General features: G+C 39.3%; 1 long non-coding RNA gene across 1 annotated transcript; it reads right to left on the bottom strand.

The window, feature by feature from the left end:
- Positions 1-7,035: 7,035 nt before the first annotated feature.
- On the bottom strand, positions 7,036-10,507 carry LOC143293934 (uncharacterized). Its single transcript, XR_013056854.1, has 3 exons — positions 10,313-10,507; positions 8,138-8,239; positions 7,036-7,154 (listed from the first exon to the last, which is right to left on the bottom strand). It is a non-coding gene; the product is annotated as an uncharacterized LOC143293934 (long non-coding RNA).
- Between the last annotated feature and the right edge of the window lie 275 nt (positions 10,508-10,782).

Raw genomic sequence — 10,782 nt, 5'->3', positions numbered from 1 at the left:
TGTGCCCCAGCTCTTAAAACTATCAGCCATATGTCTAAAATCGTAATCCAGTAGGCCTTTTTGTAGGCACTGTTATTGATCATTTTTATGTCCAGATCACTTCGTATGCACTTCTGCATTAGCCAATGTAATCCGACGAAATGCATCGTCAGTTCAGTGGCAAAGGTATAAAACAAGTTAATGTTATTCTACGTGACTTTTTTTTTTTTTTAAATGGGCTATTCATTTTCTTTTTTTTTTTTCGTTCTCTTCTCACATTATCTCTATGTTCCTGAGTAGGATTCTTACATACCATTAATATTTATAGTATTCTCAGTTCCGTGCGCGTGTGTGCGGGTGTGTGTGAACTTGTTTGCACGAAGGAGGGAGAGAACTAGCGAGCGAGCGAGAGAGAGAGGGGGTACCTATTCATTCTTGTCCAATAAGGGAACGGTTACAAACAAACAAACTGTGAGGGAAAATAAAGCTCGAACTTAAATCAAAACCACAACTTCGTCAAATTGAAATTTATTCGTGTTGTGAGTTCTGCATGCTTGCAGTGTCCATAAAGACACTGTTGTTGGCGTTGGTGGTGGTGTTGATGATGATATACAGATTCACAGTCACGGGACTTCAAATCCTGGACTGGACACAGCTATTTCAGCCATTTAAAAAAATAAGGTAGATTTCTGGAGGGAAGAAAAAAATTAAAAAAAAAAAAAAAGAAAAGAAAAAATAATGCCCGTTCTTTATATTTTCCCCTTTGTGCAATCTGGTCAGTTTTCGTTCTCCGCGACGTAAAACAGTCTTCTTTTTGTATTAAATCGTTAAATCATTTTCAAAACATTGCAGATTCTTCATATAGTTCTGAATAATATCAGTCATTCAAGTCGCGTCGGCATACTTACACCCCCCCCCCTCTCTCTCTCACACAGACACACACGCGCGCGCGCCACTTCATAGGAACATATTATTTGATCAATTATAATTAATCACTTGACATGTCAGAAACGTTGCGAGGGAAGATGTAGAAGTATAATGTTGTTCAGAATCAGTTTACATGACATCTTCCCCCCAAAAAAAATTCACATGCAACTAAAGATAGAAACGGGGTAATTTTAGAACAGTCTAAAACCGGATACATACATTGCTTATAATCTGATCTTAGAACTGAAAAAAACAAACATGCAGCTGAGCCTCACTTTCCTCAAGTGGATCTAAAACTCTTGTGCACAATATTCTCTCTCTCTCTCTCTCTCTCTGAGGAGGAAGGTGGCAGAATGGTTAAGACGCTCAGCTGCCAATACAGAGAGTCCGTGAGGGTGTGGGTTCGAATCCCGCTCTCGCCCTTTCTCCTAAGTTTGACTGGAAAATCAAACTGAGCGTCTAGTCTTTCGGATGAGACGATAAACCGAGGTCCCGTGTGCAGCACGCACTTGGCGCACTGAAAAAGAACCCATGGCAACGAGAGTGTTGTCCTCTGGCGAAATTACGTAAAATGAAATCCACTTTCATAGGTACACAAATATGTAAGCATGCACTCAAGGCCTGACTAAGCGCGTTGGGTTATGCTGCTGGTCAGGCATCTGCTCAACAGATGTGGTGTAGCGTGTATGGATTTGTCCGAACGCAGTGACGCCTCCTTGAGAAAGTGAAACTGAAAACTGAAACTCTCTCTCTCTCTCTCTCTCTCTCTCTCTCTCTCTCTCTTATAGACAAGTCAGCTCACAAACTGAGCTTTCTTCCAAACACTCATATCTGCCCCCGCCCCCTCCTTCCCCCGAACCCAATCTCATACGAAGGGCAAACTATACCCAACTTGAACTACCCAAAACACCCTCCCCACCCAATGCAAACGAAACTGGTTCCCAGACGACTAGACTGGTTTCTCAAAGACACACTGAAAACACAAAATAAAAGTCTGAATCCCGTACTGAACAAACGGAGCAGGAGCCAGAAATTCAGAATAAAAGAATACAATGAAATCAGGAATACGATCATGGTTTGAACGCTTCTGAGCTAATGTACAAGCAAGCAAGATTTTGAAGCTAAAACTCATTAAACACAACGATATGTATTACACTTTCCGCAGATTTTGAATCTTACAGAGTTAAAAGAAACATTCTAGAAAAGCAGGAGAGTAAAACAATAACTCAAGGAATACTGTCGGGGTTTGCAAAAGGAGTACGCTTCTGAACTAGCACGATTTTGAATCTCGTACTCCACAAGCACAACGATCTGAATGACATATTTTTCATAGAGTTTGAATCTAAGAGTTAGAATGAAAAGATACATACACAAAAGCGTCTCAAGGACACACTACAAAACAAGAAGAAGAAAAAACGAACAAAATCACAATTTTTAATCTCATGCAAGTTCGAATTTGAAACGTATACTTCACAAACACAAGGATCTCAATTTTACTTTCCATGGATTTTGAAGCCCACAGAGAAAAAAGAAAGAATTAAAACATGATCATTTTCAAAACAAGCCTGAGAGCGTCAGGATCTTACTCCCATATGCAAAAAGTATATAATTTTTGTATCTGTAAACCTATGTCTGAAGAGAAATGTTGAGATAAAAAGGAAAGAATGGGAAAATACAAGAACATAATAAAGAATTACATCGGAAATGAGAAAAATCACAAAGGAGTTAAGAATGCATGACTATAATCATGAATTACTCTGGGGGAAAATACAATGCAGAAAATGAAAGAAAAAAACAACAAAACATACCACGACCTAAGTTATTTTTGGAATGCAAAAAATACAGAACAGAAAATAAATAACTCAAGAACATAAGCATGAGTTACAAAAAAACACCCCAAAAACCAACCAAACAAACAACAACAAAAAACACCAAAAAAAAAAAAAAAAAAAAAAAGAAAAGAAAAAAAAGAAGAAAAGAAAAAGGACGTGAAAATATATGAGTACAAAGATATTACTTTTTGGGAAGACAAAAAATCAGAAAGCAGAAAACACACGAATGTGATCACGAACTGTATGTTGCATTGCTTTTATACTGGATTGATGATTTCAAGGTAGCAAAGTATGGCACTGCGGAACCATAAAATATACATTATATAAATTCCCTGTCACGGGACTTCAAATCCTGGACTAGACGCAACTATTTCGATCATTCAAAAGAATATACAGGGCATATTTCTGGAAGAAAAATGATTGCATTGGTTTGAACACTGACAACAGTATTCTTCCTGTGTGCAGACTGGTCAGTTCTTATTCTTATGCACTTAAAGCAATTATCTTGTTTTTAAACCATTCCGTAAGTTTTCAAAGCATTGCATATTCTTTTGTGTTGCTGTAAGTCCGCTCTTCAGGTTAGGATATGAACTTTAAAGCACTGGACAAGACGAGAAATGAATTACAATGTCATCTATTCAAGTCACGAACGGACACACACACACACACACGCACTCACACACACACACACACACACACCACTTCACAGGAACACAATTATAATCATATATTTGACTTGTCAGTAAAGTTCTGATGGAAGGTGTGGAAAGATGATATTGTTCAGAATTAGCTTTCATAACATCATCCACCATCAATACATGTGAAACAAGAGATAACTGAAAGGGGACCGTGACCATTTCAGATCAGTCCAAAACTGGATACCGAAATTGCATATAATCTGCACTTACAATTGAACATAAAACACTTGTAACTGAGTCTTACTTTCCTCCAAATGGTCTCAAACTTTTGTGCACAACATGTTCTATCTCCCATTTTAGTGTTATCTCAAACAAGTAAGCTCCCAAACTAAGCTTTCTTCCAAACCCATACCCCCCCCCCCCCACTACAACCCAATCTCATACGAAACTTATACTATACCTATCTTAAATTACCTACAACTCCCTTCCCCCCTCCCCCCCCCCACACCCACTGCAAACGAATATGGACACCTCAGACGATCATACAGGTATCTCAAAGACACACACACACACACACACACACACACACAAAATTGTCTTCCCCCCTCAACAAACAGAATAGAAATTCAGAATAAAAGAAAACAATGAAATCGGGAATACAGTCAAGGTTCATAATGTGAGTACGCTTCTGACCTACTGTACATGCAATATTTTGAATTCCATGCTTCACAAACACAATGATCTGAAGTATACTTTCTGTGGATTTTGAAGCTCACATAATTAAAAGATAAAAAACAAGAGAGGCAAGGCCTGCAAGACTCACTTGTGATACATTAAAAAAAAAAATCTAATCGTTAAAATGTGTTCTGTATTTGTTATTATAAAGCTTCGGGTTAAAAGAAAAAGAAAAAGAAGAAGAAAAAAAAGAAGTCCTAACGGCAGATTCGAACACGCGTGTTCGGATCCATTACACTATCGTGGCTCCTCAACTGCCGTTTAAAAATGTAATACATAAACATGCTTTTTAAAAGGCGATAAATCCATTGCGGTATTCGCAGTGAGAACGCTGTTTAAATCGTATTATTCTGGTGTATCTTGGGCATTAAAAAATCTTTAAGGGCAATTAAAAATTATTTTTAAGTCCGCAGTAAAGGAGACATGGCTATCGCCGCAATCACACTGCAACATTTAGCCGTTTTCTCTCGATCTAGATAGATGTACAAGTTTAGTTACACCCGGTTGACACGGTCGATTCAATTTCTCTTTTATGTTCATTCTAGTTTTATAGTTTTAAAGTTGATATGAAAATTGAATATTTTGTTAAACTAATAACATGTAAAGCCGAGTACAAGTACTTCTAAACGTCATATGAAGTGAAAAGGACTTTCATTTTGAGAAAAGTCGAGACTGGAAATTTTTACGTTTCATCAATTCAAGGGTATTAACTCTTATGGTTTATTATTTTTAACTGTGATTTCCGACTGATTCTATGGATATTTTTATGGCAGTTTGGGGCATAATCCAGTAAGTGATGAGGGGTTCACAAATCTTTTTCAGAATAAATATTTAACGGTCTCCTTATCTGTTAAGAGATCTCACACCACGATGTGCATGTCCATCAGAAGGCTGGCTAATTACCACATCTGAGGCAGCAGAAGGGTCTTCTGGTCTTTCAGAAAGGTGACCCTTTTTGGACACAAAAGAACCATCATTTCTCTTATTTGTTGCAGTTCTTTCATTTCTGGCATCATCTTCCTGATTAACTGTGTCAATGTCATTTCTAACATTGTCAACTTGATCCACTGCCTCTGTTCCTCCACCAGCAACAGAGATGCTGTCTCCACCAGTTCTCAGAGCAGAAGTCAGTGTGTATTGAGAGGATTGGTTAACAGCTGCCAGCTGACAACAAATTGTTATGAACTTCTGAATTGTCAGTGGTTTTTCTTCCTCAAGGGTCTGAAGAATATCTGCCTTTTTGACCAATAAATACTTGATCTGACGTTCCTGGCCTGGATGCTCCCCCCAAAAATGTCTCTTCATTTGAGCAATCGATGAAATTTCAAGAGAACAAAAACTGCAAGAATATGAAGGAACATTACAGTGAACGAAGAGGTGCATGTGAATACAGTCAATTCGATCAAACCGTTTGTCACAGAAAGCACAGGAAAAGTGGCCAGCGTCCTCATGGTACAGCTGACCAGACAAGGCACGATGCAGTTCATCAGAACCCAGCAGCTCAGTCAGTCTAATACTTTCTTGTCTTGTCATGACAGGAACTTCCTCAAGGTCAATTGCAGCAGGTGAAACCTCTCTCTCCGGCACTTCTGATGGTGTTGATTTTGTACTCCCATTCTGAGCAAGCTCAACTGACGAGACTGAAGTCTGTTGTTGAACATGGTCACAGGACTGATCAACAGCAACACAAACCTGCTTTTCACAGGTGGCGTTATCGTCATAATCTGAAGGTACAGTTTCCATCCGCACTTTGGTGGAGTTGCTGCTCACACCATCTGATTCACATTCCTCCTGTGGATGTTGATCCTCTTGATGACAGTTAACATCACTGAGTACCATGTGACTAATAATGACACTCGTAGGAGAAGCAGCTGATGTATCATGTTCACATTGTCCTTCTGAATGGTCTAGTTGGCCATGGTTCTGCTCAGAAGAGCTACCTTCTATCTGGCTTTGGTTCTGTTCAGAAGGACTATCTTCCCTTTCAAGTTGAATGTCTAGTTGGCCTTGGTTCTGCTCAGAAGAACTATCTTCCCTTTCAAGCTCAAGGTTTAGTTGGCTTTGCTTCTGCTCAGAACTATCTTCCCTTTCAAGTCGACAGCCAGTTGTGTGATGGTCATAGTCTGTTTCATCCACATCAGGAACATTAAAGACCACAAACCTTTCTTCAACTTCATGCCTACTTTCATGACTAATAATGACACTAGGAGGAGAAGCAGCTGACGTATCATGTTCACGTTGTCCCTCTGAATGGTCTAGTTGGGCCTGGTTCTGATCCAAAGAGCTATCTTCTATGTGGCTTTGGTTTTGCTCAGAAGAATCATCTTTCCTTTCAAGCTCAAGGTTTAGATGGCTTTGCTTCTGCTCTGAACTATCTTCCCTTTCAAGTTCACAGCCAACTGCATGATGGTCATAGTCTGTTTCATCTGGATCAGGAACAGATAAGACCACAAACCTTTCTTCAACTTCATGCCTACTTCCATGTAATGACACTACAGAACTGGACTCATTTTCAGGCAGCTGTGAGTTGTGATCCTGCTTTTTTCTTGGGCATGTGTTGTTTATGCCAGAAATAGCAGTGTCTTCAGTGGTCTCATGGAAGGATGAATCATTCTGACATTCTCCTGAAACAGGAACTTCTGACTACACGTCTAAGACTGGTCTTGAAGCCAAAGGATTAGAATGAGTCCTTGCATCTGAATTCTCATCTTCAGAAGAGGCCTTTTCATTAAAACGAAGTTCTGGCTTCACACGGATTCTTACATTTTCAGGAATGTCACAAACTGTCACAGACCCTGACCTGACACCATCCTTACATGAATCATGTCTATAACCATGGATCTGGCGTTCCCTGCACAGCAGAATCTTCAGTACCCGGAACACACGTCCCCCTGAATGACTTGTGCGCCAGTGATGCAGGATGGCCGCTTTCTCCATAAAGCGGGAAGCGCACTTTGTACATGTGTACAACGTCAGCGAGTTCTGTTGCGCATGCTGAAGAAACTGCATACCATCTGTGAAAGTGGACTTGCATCTGGAACACCTGTAAAAGTAAAATGCTATTTTAGTACATGTTCACAGATATAGACATGATCAAACTCATAAAAAAGGTAAATACCAAAGGTTACAGGACCTAAACAATGCCTTTCCAACAAATACCACTTCAAAGCATAAGTGATGTAACAAGACTTGCCAAATTAGCATGTAAGCAAGTCTCTGGTTGTATCACATGATAATCCATTGCTCTCTCTCCGCTAACAAAGTCCTAACCACCCACCACAGGACCGTCCCACAACCTTAAACCTGATAAGTGACCCTAAAATGACATTTACAATATTGTGTCTCATATGAGTAATAAGATGATTAATATGCCCAGCACCTACAACTTCCTTACCAAATGCCCTCCACTCTCTCTCAAGAGAGAGAAAAAGTGAGATCATGGCATGGATTTAATGAAGCAGCCTAACATCACGGCCTCTCAAGGAGGAATGTTTGATCTGACACCAGGAGAACAATAACTTGAACACATCACATGACTGGAAGTGCCAGCCAGGGAACAGATATTTTAACAAGGTCATGTTCATTCTTCTTCAACACATCTACTCAAAGCTTTGTGCTCATAATCTCTCTCTCTCTCTCACTGTGAGTGAGTGAGTATGTGAGTGCAAACATGCGCCAGTGTGTGTGAGTGCATGTGCATTTGAGTGCCTGCGTGCATCACTGCATGTGTGTATTCTCTGTATTTCCTTTTATAATATACCATTATAAAAGAGAAAGTGGTGAATCTTGTAAGAACATTTGATTGCTAGGTCCAAGTGGTCCCCCACTTGTCCCCTCTGAGCACTTAGTGCACTCAATACTGGGTCAGAACAACATGGGGCTGAGAAATCAAACAATGGTGTTTACATCCTTCAGATGGTTCAAACCAGGTATCATTCAGTCTCTTGGCCTGTGACAGCAGCAACAAGTTGCTTCTATGAACTGTACACACACACAAAAATACAATTTAAATATCATAATACATACTTAAAAATGTTGCAATCCTGGTGTTTGACCAGGTGCTGGCGGATGTTATGAAGACTGTCCGTCCTGTAATTACAGCTGTTCCAAAAACAAGGGCATAGGTATCTGAAAAACAAAAAAACCCAATCAAAATAATAACATACAGACATACAAGTCATGTCAATCATCTTACTTCCCAATGAACAGCTGTTTCTCTTCCATTCAAACATTTTCCCACTAATATTCACAACATTTCTATCTGAGCACATTTTTTTAAATAACTTTTTTTCTGTTTTTCTTATTCTGTTTCTAGAGAAGCAAACAAATGTCAACATAATTACACACAAGTTTATAAACAAACCAATTCACACATGCATTCACATACTCTGAATTAAAATATAAACACAGGCAAATTAAGAAACACTCACAAACACTAGTAACAGTAGTAACACATATGCAGTTTTCAGTTTCAGTCTATCAAGGAGACGACATTTTGCTCGGACAAATCCATATATGCTACACCACATGTTCTAAGCAGGTGTCTGACCAACAGCATCACCCAATGCACTTAGTCAGGCCTTGAGTGCATGCCTATATTAGGATATATATATATATATATATATATATATATATATATATATATTGAACTGATCTGAGTGGATTTCTTCTGCAGAATTTTGCCAAAGAACAACACTGTCATTGCCATGGGATCTTTTTCAGTGTGCAAAGTGCATGCTGCACACAGGACTTCAATCCATCGTCTCATCCGAGTTTGTTCAACATGGGAGAAAGGGCAAGAGCTGGATTTGAACCCAGACCCTCACACTGTCACAGACTCTGTATTGACAGACGAGTGTCTTAACCATTCTGCCACACATGTACACCTGTGCATGTACAACAATATGCACAGCAGCAATACAACACAAACTCATACATATCAAATAGATTTGCAAGACATTTCTGTAAAACTAAAAGTACACTGTTTACTGTTAAAGGCGAAGATTAAAACAATACTCAAGCATCCAGGAAATTTAGTGAGGATCAAAATATCAAAGTACCCAGCAAATTAAGCAGGATTAAAACGTTTCAGTGCACAGCACAACAGAAGAAGATTAAAATAATAATAACAACAATAATAATAGATAGTACTTATAATATATGTTGCAAACTCCCCATATAATGGGCTCTAAAGCGCCTTATACAACAGTGCTTAATAACATACCTCTGTACATGAAAAAAACACACACACACACACACACACACACACACACACATACACACACACACACACACACACACACACACACACACACATATATATATATATATATATATATATATATATATACTACAATACTACAAATTGCAGATATGAACAATCACACACACACACAAGACAAAAATACCCTACATGCAATTGTGCACACACACACGCGCGCACACACACCACCCATCCAGACACACACACTACATGATTGAGGCAGAGGGTAAAGTGGTGTGGGTGGGAGGAAGAAGAATGCAGACAATTAGTTATGCTTGAATAGGTGAGTTTTCAAGTTTTTTTTTCTTTAAAGAGGACAGCGTGATGGAGATCCAGAGGAAGAGAATTCCAGACAGAAAGTGCTTGATACTAAAAGGCCCTTTGGCCAAATGTCTGACGAGGTTTTGGGGATTCAAAGGAGCTTTTAAGCATAAGACCCGAGAGAACAGGAAGGGGTGTAAGTACAAAGGACAGAAGACAAGTAAGATGGGAGAGATCCTTCAAAGGCAATATGGCAATTTTGAGCTGAATTCTGTACTAGATGGGTAACCAATGAAGTTGATGTAAAAGTGGGGTAACATGATCCTTTTTTGACTCTCTGAAAATGATTCTTGCAGCATTGTTTAAAATCATCTGATGGCATGAAAACAAATCAGAACACAGACCAGCAAGCAGTCAATTGCAGTAGTCAATGTGACTTAGGATAAAGCAACAAGCTGAGTGGCTGCTTCAATAGTTTAGATATGGTAGAAAAATAATCATCTTAGTACCCGGTGTTTCAGGTGAGCATTAAAATATCTAAGTACCCAGCAAAACTTGATATGAAAATGATCCACAAATTTAAACATACAGAACTGTGCATGCATGCATCAACTGATCCGAGGATGTAAATAAAAAACAACAACAAATAATAAAATAACAACAACACCTGAACATACATGTTTGACTCTCCTGAAGTGTGGGAATTCATGTGGTTGGTGAGATCTGTGGTGTATTCTCCACCGTAGTTGCAATGGTAGCAGGGAAAAACTGTCTCATTGTGGTGATCAGAGTTCAGGTGCATGGTGAAGTCGATGGCGGTGTCGCAGCTGAAGTCACACAGTGAACAAATGTAGAATAAAGAGCGTCGATCCGATGGCTCCATCTTCCTGGAGGATGGTCTCTCCCCTTCCATGTCAGAGCTCTTTACACAGCCTACTTCACTGTCCATGCTTGTCATTCTAAAACTGAATGGTCTGAAGTCCTCTTGATCTGGTAAGAAAAGAAAAGAAAAGAAAAAAAAATCTAAGTCATCAGTAAGCAAGTCTACATGCACTCAAAGTTACAGGTATATTACTACCGAATAACATGTGGAGTGTTGGCCTAGTGGTAATGCGTCTGCCTAGGATAGTAGGAAGCGAGAGAATCT

Source organism: Babylonia areolata, chromosome 19 (assembly GCF_041734735.1).
Source record: "Babylonia areolata isolate BAREFJ2019XMU chromosome 19, ASM4173473v1, whole genome shotgun sequence".
Classification (NCBI taxonomy): domain Eukaryota; kingdom Metazoa; phylum Mollusca; class Gastropoda; order Neogastropoda; family Buccinidae; genus Babylonia; species Babylonia areolata.
The sequence above is the reverse complement of the archived record's forward strand: the minus strand, read 5'-3'. Positions and strand labels throughout refer to the sequence as shown.